Source organism: Periplaneta americana, chromosome 11 (assembly GCF_040183065.1).
Source record: "Periplaneta americana isolate PAMFEO1 chromosome 11, P.americana_PAMFEO1_priV1, whole genome shotgun sequence".
Taxonomy (NCBI): domain Eukaryota; kingdom Metazoa; phylum Arthropoda; class Insecta; order Blattodea; family Blattidae; genus Periplaneta; species Periplaneta americana.
In genome coordinates this window covers 16,879,127-16,894,516 of record NC_091127.1, presented here as the reverse complement: position 1 = coordinate 16,894,516, position 15,390 = coordinate 16,879,127, and the positions used below count along the sequence as shown (strand labels likewise).

Below are 15,390 nucleotides of genomic sequence, written 5' to 3'. Positions count from 1 at the left end.
AACATCTGTAACTGATGTTTCATTACGATCAGTAGGCTACTGTTTCTTTCAGCTGCCAACAGCTTAAAACTCCGTTTTGAGGCACTGACAAATAAAAAATATAACAAAATGATATTGTACATTTAAGTAGCTATAGAATTTCTATTATTTCTGTAAAATAAATATTTATTTATTAATTAATAATAGTCCAAACACTGAACGGGAATTCATTTCATAAACACTCGTAATAGTACTTCCTTTTGTGTATATTTCGTACGAGATCACCCCTTCTTCCAGTCCACCCTTATACAGAGCGCAGCTAATATCTGCATTCCGCTCATGAGCTGTGAGCCGGCTCGGAGAGCGCAAACCTTGTGCTGGCCTGCTATAAGCAGTAATACGAGCTGTTGCCAGGAAATCAAAATGAAGATAGCAATGGCAAAGGAAGCTTTTAATAGAGAAAGGAGCATCTGCTGCGGACCTCTGGAAAAAGAACTAAGGAAGAGACTAGTGAAGTGCTCTGTGTGGAAACATGGACATTACGACGAAGTGAAGAGAAACGAATAAAAGCGTTTGAAATGTGGATATGTAGAAGAATGGAGCGTGTAATTTTTTTTATTTTAGTTGGTTATTTAACGACGCTGTATCAACTAGCCTACTAGGTTATTTAGCGTCGATGAGATTGGTGACAGCGAGATGATATTTGGCGAGATGAGGCCAAGGATTCGCCATAGATTACCTTGCATTCACCTTAAGGTGGGGAAAACCTCGGAAAAACCCAACCAGGTAATCAGCCCAAGTCGGGATCGAACCCGCGCCCGAACACAACTTCAGACCGGCAGGCAAGCGCCTTAACCGACTGAGCCACGCCGATGGTTTGCGTGTAAAATGGACAGATAGAATAAGAAATGAAGCTATATTGAAAAGAGTGGGTGAAGAAAGAATTATGTTTAAAGCTTGGTGTTATGTTAGACCTAACAGCGTCTGAAATAGAATATAGTTGTAAGAACTGAAGGTTGTTACTCTGAGCTGAAAGAAGACTTTGCCACCAAACGATACCATTTGAACTAAGATGTTGTACTGCCCTACATTATTTAAAACGTGTGTTGATAACGGATGTACTACTGGAAGTACCTACCCAAGGTTTTAATTGGTTGTGGAGGCTCTTGAATCTCAGGAAGAAAATCCTTTCCAGCAGCGCAACATATTCAAGACTAATTTACAAACATGTTAAACGAATTATTCTTGCAACGAAAACGGATGCTCTCTAGACCAAATAGTCGTATTTTAATTATGTAATTACTTCATAGTTTCATCTGATATTGTATGACGTTATGACTGAGATACCTACATGTATGTTGTTAATTGTAGTGCACGGCGTAGTAGAATAACGAACGGCTTAAGGCTCATTCACAATGAAAATTAAACATAACGTAAGTGTTAACTTAAGAATATAAACGTTACGGTAAAATCAAGAAATCATACCATCATTCACGATGGGAACATAAACATAACAGCAGACAAACTTGGTAACCATGGAAACATAACAACGACGCCATTTATCCGACACAATTTATTTATTCTGAATTCCAAGTACTAAAAATTGAGCAAATATATAAACATACATTACTAACTTATTTTCACAAAAATCGAATGAATTTTATAACTGAAAAACATATACATAACGCCAGAAGAAATGTCTCAACTCTTTTGGCAGAACCTAAATGCCACACTCAGCTGGATTAAGACACAGTAGGAATTATGGACCAAGACTATACAATTCAGTATTGAAAAATAATCCAGACCTAAGCAATTTACACATTCTTAAGTTTAAAAATAAAGTGAAAATGTTTGTATGATATTTGATAAATTTTATTATAATTTTTTTAAGTGTTACTAGCATTATATGGTACTAATTTTTATTGTATTTATCTGATGCATGTAACCTATGAGATAAAATATTGTAATAAATATAAATAGATCATTTTCTTAATTAATAACAGTGTATATCTCCAATAAATGATTCCTTAGCATCACCACAGATACACTTGATTGTACTTGTCACTATATCTTGTCACTAGAAAGTAATTGAAATTTATATTTTCCCCGCCATTCATAAAATATTTTGATATGATACCTCTTGCACAAAAGGAGAGATCTATAACTGAAACTCGATTAATATATTTCAGTATTATTTGTATTTATCCTGGTAATAATGAACAGTTTGACTCGTAGACATTTTGTTTTTTCAGCATTAACTTCCCATGATTTTACGAGAAGATTCGAAGAGAACGGCAGTTACGTAGACTTTCAGCTCCCCCCTACTACCATTAATGCACAACACAATGTCGCTGTCGTCTGCGATACAACGAACTTTTCTGTTGATTTTCGAGTTTGGCATTTTTTCCGGTTATTATATGCTTATTTAAGTTGTGTTAACTCTCGCTAGTGGTTTTATATTTTATTTTATCCGTCTTAGTATTTATTTTATTATTGTAAAAATTTTTGTTTTATCACTATTATTATTATTATTATTATTATTATTATTATTATTATTAATGAATTATTTTGTATTACAATCTTTGTATCATTTCTGTCACGATTATTCTATTATTATTATTATTATTATTATTATTATTATTATTATTATTATTATTCTATTATTATTATTATTATTATTATTATTAATATTATTGTTACTATTATTTATACCATCAGCATTATTATTTGAACCCTGTAAAATTTATGTAGACTACTGGACTGTACCCGAGCACGAGCATTATGCTCATTTCGGGTATCTATTCATATGTATTCAATTCAAATGTAAATTGTAAATAAATTTGAAATTTGAATTTGAATTTCCTCATATTCTGTCGTATACTTCAGCGCTCCACGATTGTCTTCTGTTTGCAAATCACGTAAGCATGAGCATGAAAGTTTGGAGTTTGCAAACTTTCATGTTAACGTCTTACGGTAATGTTTATGTGAATCATTGTGAATGATCCCATTTGGTAACCTGGGCGCAAACTTCTGTGATTAAGTTACGGTTATGTTTAATTTTCATTGTGAATGGGCCTTTAGTACAGTAGCGTATGACATAAATACAGTAGTGCACGGCGTAGTACAGTAGCGCATGCACTAGGTTATACATTTATTTATTCAAATTGAAGACATTAACACGTTTCTAATTTTCTTGTTATATGTTAGTGGGTTACATGTTAGAAGTTCTGGGTGTAATTTAGCTAAAGAATTATAGAACCGAGAGTCAAAATTAATGCTATGTTTTAGACCGGCAGATGTGAAACATTTAGGTTCTACTAATGTTGAATTATTATTTCGTCTTGTGTCATAATTGTGTGTCTGTAATACAAACTTATTACGATTTTTATGATAAAATTTTAAGAGAGTAGATATTTATAAATTTGTCCAATATTAAATACATTAAATTCAGAATAAATTAATTTAGTTGGATAATCAAAACGTTTCTTCAAACAAATTTTAATTATTCGTTTTTATAGTAAATTTAACGGACTAAGTTCAATTTTTGTACTTCCACCTCAAACAATAACGCCATATTGTATAATAGCCTGAAAAATGGCCGAATAAACATTACGTAGAACTCTAATGGGTAAGTAGCATCGAACATTAACGAATTTATCAATTGTTTTACGAAGCCTCTTACAAAGATAAGTAATGAATTAAATATAGCTTAACGAAGGGGAGAGAGAAAGCAGGGGAAGATGAGATGGTAAATGGGATATGGAGAAGAATAGAGAGAAAGCGAGCCAGCATTCTCTCAGTAAATAGGAAGTAGAGAGGCGATTTAATTTCGTTCAAAGTTAAAAGATGCTGCTAAGGCCCTAATTAAATAGAAATAATATATTTGGCTGTCGCTGTTTCTGGTTTTTATAGCGTCAGCTTGTGCGAGCACAAGAAGAATGATTCTGTACCCGTTGTTTACACTGACTACCGAGATCGTTCGTAGATAGCTTCTGTTGCAGAATTTTTTGCCTTCTGCGCCTTTATAGCGAAAAAATTAATGTTGTAGTAGGCCTACCGTATTTTAAAACTTAAAAATAATCATTCCTATATACAGACTTTTTATTTACTCTTTTTAGTGGTTTTGAATTCAGTTTTAAATTAAATAAATTACAAAACAGGATTAAAATTGCCTTTGTTTTAAAATAGATTTTACTCTGAAACATTCCTATGCTCATTGATTACACTACGCAATAATAGCATCCCGGTTTCAGGAAGAAAGTATCGAGTACACGCATTCATCTTCAGTGCCTTATAAATCTGGATTTACGTTTCTCTCTCTGCACGTCTTAAGAATAATGTATATAGTAAAACATATCCCTTGAGCAAAAATCAGATTTTCCTTCTTACGCTGTTTCTGTACAAAGTTTGAATTCCTGACACGAGATGGCAGTTTACCGCATTTTCTGACCAGTACAATATCTAACTTCTGTTTTGTACACTGGCGTTCAAAGATATCTGACCCTACTAATCGATAGTGATTGATAATTTGTTGGTGCGTGTGGCTTCTTTATTTATTACTTCTATGAATAGATAATAATAATAATAATAATAATAATAATAACAATAATCTGTGGCGCCACAGTCCGTGAACGGCCCAGACCGATCTGCCGGCTGCTGGCCTCACGCCCACATGCCGAAGCAGAGGTGGACGATCATCCAACCAGAATGGAGGTATCGTGTGGTTAGCACAATGACCCCCAACAGTTATAGCTGCCTTGTGCAACCGGATTTCGCTACCTATCGTAGCTCCCCAAGTGCATCACGATGCTGGGTGGGCACCGATCTCATACACTGGTCAAAATTTCATGAGAAAATTTTTATGAATAGATGGTGAAGATAAAAGTCAGTTTTGCCAATCGAACATAAATATACCCGTATTATAGAATTAAATGTTTTTTCCCTCTTCACTGATTGTAAAACAACAATGGGTTTAGCTGGAACCCGCTGATATTGTCAATTATGAGAATAATTTTATGCTTAATCTACATCATTTTCCCCGACATTTTTTAACCACTCCAATAATGGTGCCACCTATTGAGAACTAGCGGAACTATTTCAAAGTTTGTAAATTTTTAATATCTTTGGTTCTGACTTAACCCTTGGTTAGAAAGTTCGCTTACACGATCATAAAATCGTAGTGCAAGATATCTTTGAACGCCAATGTACATCCTAAAGTTAAAATATTCTATGCATTTTTTCCTAAGAATCATCTTTGGACAGAATCAATTTGCGAAATAAGTGACGGAAAACTACGAGGCATAAGTAGAAAGATGTATAAAATGACGTCGATGTGGAAGTATAGGACTGCGAGTGGAATACCTAAACCAAGTACTAAAATAATCTTTCAACTTCCTTCTCTTTAGGGTTACCCAAGGAGTTTAAAAGGACAACTCCTTGGCGTTACCAGATATTTAAACTGAAAATTGAGGGCACCAAACCAATCGGACCCTTCCATAGTTTATTCCTTCTCCATAACATTCATACTGAAAAAAAAAACTGTTCCAATACTATACTAAATTACTTCTTTATTCTACGCTTAAAACCAGGGTTGCCAGATTCTATCAGGAATCCAGGACAGGTGATCATAGTGCGTACCTTAACGTGACTAAACATTTGAAGCAATTAAATTTGCAATACAACTGATTTTATGCTCGACCATGCCGAAATGTAGTAATTGGTAGTAGCCCTTTAATGCACCTCATTAAAGTACACCTATTCATTATAGTTCAGCTGTTCAGCCAATGAGAAATCACCATTGTACCATTATAAAACCGCAAGTATCGATTATTATCGGATATGCAATCCAAAGACAATTAGCGAAAAGTCACGGAGGCTGGAAATCCAATACTGTCGCAGAAGGTTATGTTCTGTTACTATAATAATTAGCGTTAATTGTAAATAATATTCAAATAAATTCAATTTGTCATCTCGTTTTTCAATTCTAAATCAATTTCCAGGTTATATCAATATTAATGTTCATGTTATTCTCTAGATTATATCAAGGTCGATGACATTCGTGCCTCGGAAAAAATCAATACTTTCGAGTCTGCTCACATCTCACAATTTAGAAGGTCAGTTCCCCTCTTCACTTAGATAACCATAACATGAATACTTATGAATAATTTCAAGTTAGAAATATGGTCGAGCATAAAAAGTCGTATGAAACTTGCCTATAATGGTAATTAAGACGCTCGTTTCATAAACAAACATACTCGCGTCTTAATGGTAATTAAGACGCTCGTTTCATAAACAAACATACTCGCGTCTTAATTACTACCATTATAGGCTCGTTGCATAATGTACTATTACGTATTTCAACTAAGGCCTAAAAACTTTTAATTTTGTTTTACATTTATGAAAGGTTATGAAATTTCGTTTGAATTATTGATAAAGTCTGGAAAAATAATGTCATATTACAGCCTGATCCATACAGAAAAAATACATTAGGTTATACAGTGTTTAAATCCTATCAATAATAAATTAACTTCCAAAGAGAGTAAAGAATAAAGATAGGCTAGGCCTATTGCTTAATACCTAATAAATACTTTAGTACTAACGTTTTTATTTCAATAGAGCCCAATAGGAGGCGACAGGCGGCGATGACGACATTGAACATAGGTTGGACAGGATCTTGAAAAAATGAATACTTACTTACTTACTGGCTTTTAAGGAACCCGGAGGTTCATTGCTGCCCTCACATAAGCCCGCCATTGGTCCCTATCCTGAGCATTCTCTATCATCATATCTCACCTCCCTCAAATCCATTTTAATATTATCTTCCCATCTACTTCTCGGCCTCCCCAAAGATCTTTTTCCCTCCGGCCTCCCAACTAACACTCTATATGCATTTCTGGATTCGCCCATACGTGCTACATGCCCTGCCCATCTCAAACGTCTGGATTTAATATTCCTAATTATGTCAGGTGAAGAATAAAATGCGTACAGCTCTGCGTTGTGTAACTTTCTCCATTCTCCTGTAACCTCATCCCTCTTAGCTCCAAATATTTTTCTAAGAACCTTATACTCAAACATCCTTAACCAATGTTCCTCTCTCAAAGTGAGAGTCCAAGTTTCACAACCATACAGAACAACCGGTAATATAACTGTTTTATAAATTCTAACTTTCAGATTTTTTGACAGCAGACTGGATGATAAAAGTTTCTCAACCGAATAATAACAGGCATTTCCCATATTTGTGCTGTATTTAATTTCCTTCTGAGTATCATTTATATTTGTTACTGTTGCTCCCAGATATTTGAACTTCTCCACCTCTTCAAAAGATAAATCTCCAATTTTTATATTTCCATTTCGTACAATATTCTCGTCACGAGACATAATCATACACTTTGTCTTTTCAAAATTTTTACATATAATTTTATAGAAACGAGTAAAGAATTGCATGTTTTTCATTTTTCTTTTTTACATTCCTATACAAATATAACTCAATCTTTGACACAGGACTCACCATTAAAATCCAGGACAATTCTGGAAAATACAGAACGTCTGGCAACCCTGCTTAAAACTGAACACTCATTAAACAAGCCAACTTCTCTGTCGTATCTCAATATCCTTTATTTCAGGCATGATTGATCCGAAGCTAAGAGAGTACGAAATCTCTTCCTCAGACGAATGTCTGCGGAGTGTGGGAGTTACACTGCAACTGAAATTACAAGAGCTAACGAACGTTCGTGGATATAGATTAACTTTTCATCCCCAGAGAAGAACTTTGATACAGCCATAACAGCAAAACCGCTAGAATTGTGTGCCCGCCCGAAGCGTTGGCGAGGCCAACCACTGGGGAGACGAGACAAGACAAGGAGATAGGAAATTGCATCTCACTGTGTTTTAGATGTTCAATTCGTGGACAAGACATCACAGATACATAATCTTGTTTTACTGACATAAACATAGTGTGATGTACAGTATATATCGACTCACAACAGCGGAGATGCAATATACGATACGAGACACAGCTCGATATTCAGTTTTGTATCATGAAAGGAACTTAGACACCTTGGAAGAATTGCATACAGTATGCAAGAAATCTTGGAATTTATTCAGGATTGCAAATACGGCATATAGTGAGGATGGTTAATAATAGAATATCCAACAACTTCTACATACACTAACGGTCTTACTAATAAACCGTATAGTTTTTATACCACTTATGCAGAGTTCGGATAGAAAACGTTACTAATAAGCCACATGTAAGTAAGTAATAAAACAATAAGTGATCAAGTTATTGCAACAAAAATACACAGAAAAGCTGGATACTGAAGATGAATAAAGTGTCTGCCATCTGTCATCAAAGAAAATAGATTACATAACGAACAACAATGTACAACACACAAGTACCTGGATCGATAAAATTTGACTGCAAATATCGCACTTCATATACTCTGACTTCATCGGAATGAAGAAGAACGCCGATCATTTACGAGTATAAAAGCAGACACAATAGAAAACCAGTATTATGGCATAGATGAAACATCAATACGTACTGACAAAACTATTCCATCAAATAAACCGGACGTTATCCTACACAAGCAGCTATAAAATATAACTGCCTTTATCGTCGATATTATCTAGTCATCAGATCATAACATCAACAAAGCAACAGCTGGAAAGACAACGAAATGTATTTCTCTCTGAACTGAATGCAAAGGTTTACACAAGTCTGAATCTATAGAGTTTTTACCGTAAGAGTAATACCACAGTCTACTATATACAGTCGCGAAACTCAATATGTAGTAAAAATGCAAACATGGGTAGTTGCCCACCACTAGGGTCGCTACTATCGCCCCATCATCGCAGATCTCTCTCTCCTAGTAGACGACAAAATATGTTACACTTTCGTTGTTATGTTCTTTTGGAAAAATTAACACCTTCCTTCCATTATTGAAATATTAAATACATAAAGTTAATTTATTATTTTAATGAAGTATATTAAATTCCACCATAAACTCGAAGATACCTGAAAGAAATAGGTTAATATTATTTTTGTTTGTGCAAAACGAACTGAAATTTACTGTAATCGCTTCACTCATTCAAGATTATAGCGATAATTAACTATGAAACCAATAAATATTAATTTTCATTTCCCTTTACAACAATGATAATGAAAATATGAATTAATGGAGTAACTTACGTGTACCGGTACTTGTAGTGTAGCTTACGTAGTTAACAAAGTGGGATGAAGTTAAGCAATAATAATCACACCAGAATTGGAAATAAAACGTGATCAATAAATTTTATTGTAACAGACTTTTTCTACGTCTCTAGTAAAGTAACAAATAAAAATAACAACAAAATTAACAGCTATAATTAAAAACATATCCTTTGAAAAAAAAAAGTAGGCCTAAGCAATAATAATCCCACCAGAATTGAAAATAAAACGTGATCAATAAATTTCATTAAAACAAACTTAGTTTTTCTACGTCTCTAGTAAAATATTATTATTCCAATTATTGTATTTAAGCCATTAACATTTTCATTACAACCAATAACGAACATTTCACAAGCATCAATGTGAAATACGCAACGAGCTAGCACTCGATGGAAATACGACGACACAGTCCAAAGTCGACCGTGGACAGTCTATTGTTTCTAGTTGCTAACCGCTTGGAGCGCTTTATCACGAGATTTGCAAAAAATCACCTCAAGCTTCGCGACTGTAAATAGTAGACTGTGGTAATATCTACTGGGCTTATTACGAAAAAAACTTTGCGAATGAGTTAAACTTTGGATCTTCTTCATTGTTCTACATATACTTTGAATACTTTTATAATCACTGATTAACTTTACAACTTCCTTACTGTGTTAACTTTTTAGGATCTTCATCTAAACTCTAAAGAAAAATATTCCAGAAGCACAGAAATACATTACTCTGGAAATCTGTAGACTTATCAAATAGCCTTAAGTGAAGTACGAAATTATGAATATAGGATGAAGAAACTAAGAGAAATTAGATTATGATGATGATGATAATAATACTTACTTACTGGCTTTTTAAGGAACCGCCCTCACATAAGCCCGCCATTGGTCCCTATCCTGAGCAAGATTAATCCAGTCTCTACCATCATATCCCACCTCCCTCAAATACATTTTAATATTATCTTCCCATCTACGTCTCGGTCTCCCCAAAGGTCTTTTTCCCTCCGGCCTCCCAACTAACACTCTATATGCATTTCTGGATTCGCCCATACGTGCTACATGTCCTGCCCATCTCAAACGTCTGGATTTAATGTTCCTAATTATGTCAGGTGAGGAATACAATGCGTGCAGTTCTGTGTTGTGTAGCTTTCTCCATTCTCCTGTAACTTCATCCCTCTTAGCCCCAAATATTTTCCTAAGAACCTTATTCTCAAACACCCTTAATCTCTGTTCCTTCTCTCAAAGTGAGAGTCGAAGTTTCACAACCATACAGAACAACCGGTAATATAACTGTTTTATAAATTCTATCTTTCAGATTTTTTGACAGCAGACTAGATGACAAAAGCTTCTCAACCGAATAATAGCAGGCATTTCCCATATTTATTCTGAGTTTAATTTCCTCCCAGGTGTCATTTATATTTGTTACTGTTGCTCCAAGATATTTGAATTTTTCCACCTCTTCGAAGGATAAATCTCCAATTTTTATAGTTCCATTTCGTACAATATTCTGGTCACGAGACATAATCATATACTTAGTCTTTTCGGGATTTACTTCAAACCAATCGCTTTACTTGCTTCAAGTAGAATTTTCGCGTTTTCCCTAATCGTTTGTGGATTTTCTCCTAACATATTCACGTCATCCGCATCGACAAGAAGCTGATGTAACCCGTTCAATTCCAAACCCTCTGTGTTATCCTGAACTTTGCTAATGGCATATTCTAGAGCGAAGTTAAAAAGTAAAGGTGATAGTGCATCTCCCTGCTTTAGCCCGCAGTGAATTGGAAAAGTATCAGATAGAAACTGGCCTATACGGACTCTGCTGTAACTTTCACTAAGACACATTTTAATTAATCGAACTAGTTTCTTGGGAATACCAAACTCAATAAGAATATTATATAAAACTTCTCTCTTAACCGAGTCATATGCCTTTTTGAAATCTATGAATAACTGATGTACTGTACCCTTATACTGCCATTTTTTCTCCATTATCTGTCGAATACAAAAATCTAATCAATAGTCGATCTATTACGCCTAAAACCACACTGATGATCCCCAATAATTTCATCTACATATGGAGTTAATCTTCTCGAAAGGATATTCGACAAAATTTTGTACGACGTCAACAAAAGTGATATTCCTCGAAAGTTACTACAGTTAGTCTTGTCGGTGATGATAATAATAATAATAATAATAATAATAATAATAATAATAATAATAATAATAATAATAAAGTTGTAGAAATATTCAGTAATAAGTGAAAAACATACTTTCAGACTTAGCTAAAGTTATAACGTAGAAAATTATGTGGTTCTATGGCACCCACTAAACGAGAACCCTCAATTTTACACACGAAAATGACAATTTCAAATCTGAAAATAGAAAAAATCCCTTGTCAACAGTTTGGCGGGATGTGTGTAGGTTTGTCGTGTCTCTCATGTTAGCAGCACATAACATTTCAGTTTTATTGTCAATGAAATCTATTAATTTTCTACGAAATTTCTGTTACTGGTATTCGAATTTTGTTATAAAATCTATATATTTTACTTTTTTTCGTGGGATTCATATTTATTGTAAACAGAACATGTTTATTTTAATAGTGTTCTTAAAACATGTCGTTTGTAGGCCTTTACTCCACACTGCTGTCAGACCTACTGATTTTACAGGAGATTCAGTGTTTTCTTTTTTATTTTAATTGTTGTTATATTGCTGAACTGCAAACATTTAAACTAATCTCTGTCTCTCTTTGACATTTTCCAACCGCAGATCGAACACAGTTCACAATGGCTGAAATAGTAACTCGACCTGAAAAGTTCTCATTTCCTACGCAGTAATAGGTCTACATACAGGGTGATTCACGAGGATTTACCGTCACTTACGGAGCTTATTTCCGAAGACATTCTGAGCAAAAAATGTAATATAAACATTTGTCCTAATCTCAATATTTTCAAAGTTACATTGATTTGAAGTTGTTAGTAAAATACTTTTTTCTTTAGTTTTAAGGGTAAAAATATTACAAATAGAGAATGAACTATTCAGAAGTATCTTGGCCCTGGCAACATTTTCCTTCCCACTTTTCAGACTTAGGACTGTCTATGTATGCGTAGGCATGGTTAAAATGTGCCATGTGTATTCTTCTCGTCAATAACTTAATTTTATATCTTCTCATCAGTAAGTTAAAATACAAGATTTTCATATCAGTAAATCATTAAATAATATATTCCTTCAATTAAAATAAACCATATGACTATTGTCAGACGTTGCAGTCTTTCAGATTGAGTCTATTTCAGAAACTTGAAAAGTGATTTTGTTCTCAGTTTTCAGCTAGAATTAATATCAGTCCAAAACAATACGTTTTTTTAAATTACAATTAAAACTTCATGGAATTTACGAAAGCTTAAACATTTTAAATCACATTTTCTCAAAATGTACGTATTACAATTCAGATGGTGGGCCGCAATGTACGTACCACTTTCCAGGTGGTGGGCCGCAATTTACGAGTAAACGGGTTAGGGCCCGCCCGCAATTTACCGGAACCGTCGCGAACCACTAAATGCCCTACCATGCATTACATTCTATTCGTCTCAATAATAATACAAAAATAAATTATGATTCATTTTACAAATTTAGACCCTTTTTTGATTAAATAAATTATTTCTTCAAATGCACTGCAACTCAGGATATTGATGATCTCAAAGCAAAATTTCACACAGTTCTTTTTTAAATTACCCTGAGATGTAAGATCACACGTGGGAGGGACCAGTCTCTCAATGTGAATTGTGTTGTGTACACAATTAGTGGACGCATAGAGGTCTAATGTAGTAGAAAGTCCCGTCATAGATTACTGAAAAATAAACAGTAACCGGTCTCATGTTACAACGTTTTTATTTTATGTCTTCCAACGGATCACCCTATATAGTAGCCAATAACAATAATTATTACTTCATTTTATACAGTTAGCATTTTCTCGCAAGCTGTAAGTCTGAAGAAAAGGGCTGCCGAACATTGAAATCTTTCAAATCCAAGTTAGAAAATTATCTTATGACGAGTTGCCAAACTAACTTACTATCATGACCAGTGTTGTATTGCATGTTTCCACGTATTCACATTTTTTTATGTTCTAGTGATATTTAATTTATTTTATATTTTTGTTTTCATATTTTCCGATAATGGTATATCTATAATGTGATAAGTTGAGCTATATATAATCATAATTTTCCTTACTGTGTATACTTAAAAATATTGTATTCATTGTATGCTTTGTACTGCACTATTTTATTACTACTATTAGTATTATTATTACTATTAGGCCTGTTATTATTTTATTATTATTATTACTATTATTATTATAATTGTTATTATCATTATTACTATTCTTATTTATTGTTATTATTATTATTATTATTATTATTATTATCAATAATTGTCTTATTTTTTTATACTTTGTATGCCTCATTTATTTTTGACCTGCTGTTCACATTTTATTATGCTTTTTTCTTTCCTTCTCTATGTTATATATTATGTCTGATTTCTTCTTACTTGTTGTTTACATTTTATTATTATTATCTTATTCAGTTTTGTGTGTAAAATTGTAGTGTACTTTGTAAATTTGTAGTGTTTTTATAACGCAGTTTTACTCCTGGTTCAGTGTTAGAAAAGGCCGTATGACCTTAACTCTGCTAGGTTAAATAAATCATTATTATTATTATTATTATTATTATTATTATTATTATTATTATTATTATTATTATACTAGGCTGCCATAGTTTTCTTTTGACCATAATAAAAATATATTATCTAAGAGTAAAAATTCTCTCAGGCTAAGTGAACGCATTGCATCGTAATATGCAAAAGGAACAAAATCCATCCAATAGCATGCGAAAGGGCTGTACTATGTTAACTGACTGACGAAACAGTTTATCAAGAACCGCTAATTTGATGTCTGTGAACTACAGAACTTATAGTATTTTCGTTAATCTTGATATATTTTTTTTCCAGCACCATACTTAACACGCAAGCTTAAATAAAATGTTAGAAAGCTACTTTGTGAGTCATTTATGCCTGTTAGAAATACAAAAACTGCCAGGACTATGATCATCGTATAGTTTGTTCGCAGCGTCGACGTCTATTGTTTCTATAATTCAGGGATTATACAGAAGATAACACAGGGGGCTTTGGTAGTGCATTACTGCATCACATCAATATTCATTTGGAATTGTTTTATTACAGCGAGCAATATTATGTTTTCCTGCTATCAGTCATCTATTTACGTTGACAGGCGAGATTATCAAGGGTGCCGTGGGAAAAGAGGAGCTTGTATCGTGAATGACACTTCCTACTGAGAATTAAGGCGTAGGATAAGACACGGAAAGGAAAGAAAATTAAAAAATAATGAACTTATTTTTTCTGTATAACAAGAATTACTATATAGTTTTAATATTATCCAATTTACTCATTTCTTTTATTAAGAACCGACACTGAATGAATAACTTTCAAGCGGCGTAATAGTGTATTAGGGATACAAGGATGGGAAATGCTTTTTACAAAATCGAGGAAGAGTTTGAAAAACTCGCTCTGCTCGTTATTCAATTTCAAAGATTTTCCAAAGCACTTTACAGAGGTGTATTGTACAGTATTTTTTGCACGATAGTAGGGGAAAGTAGCATAAATCGTACCGGCACCGAAATCTTGCCACTATTAATATTGAGGAAAGTATTTCATTTAGGAATCATCTAGGGAATTTTTCATGAAATACAAATAGAAACTGATACTCGTTCAGTTTCCCGCCTTTCACCCACGACAACAATGCCTTAAATCGTGCTTAACCTTTAAATTGGCAAAACTTCATTTCTCACACTAGTATATTAAACCTTGTCGGACCGTAAAGAAAACAACTATCGCAATGTCCATATTTTATATGTTGCACAATATTACAGTATTGTGAAATTTTAATTTTCCTACCAATTTTTTTCTATTGTTCTATTAAAACTAGTGGCTTGTGCAGCAAATGCTGCTGCAAACTAAGTTCGTTAGACGTTCAAATAAAAATTTTTCAGATTTATTTTCAATGAAGACTATATTTTCAATGAAGACTACTTGTCTTTTTGATAGTTATTTGCTTCCATAATAATGAAACATACTCCCTCTGAATGGATTTTTTTAGGCCAAATACTTTTTCTTGAACCTATCCAACTTCAGTTTTTGAGTTTCAACGCGAAA

At 33.5% G+C, this 15,390-nt stretch overlaps 1 protein-coding gene across 6 annotated transcripts in view; it reads right to left on the bottom strand.

Annotated features, from left to right (window-relative positions):
* Positions 1–15,390, bottom strand: part of LOC138708851 (calcitonin gene-related peptide type 1 receptor-like) — a 687,365-nt gene that overhangs the window by 45,889 nt on the left and 626,086 nt on the right. The window lies entirely within an intron of this gene.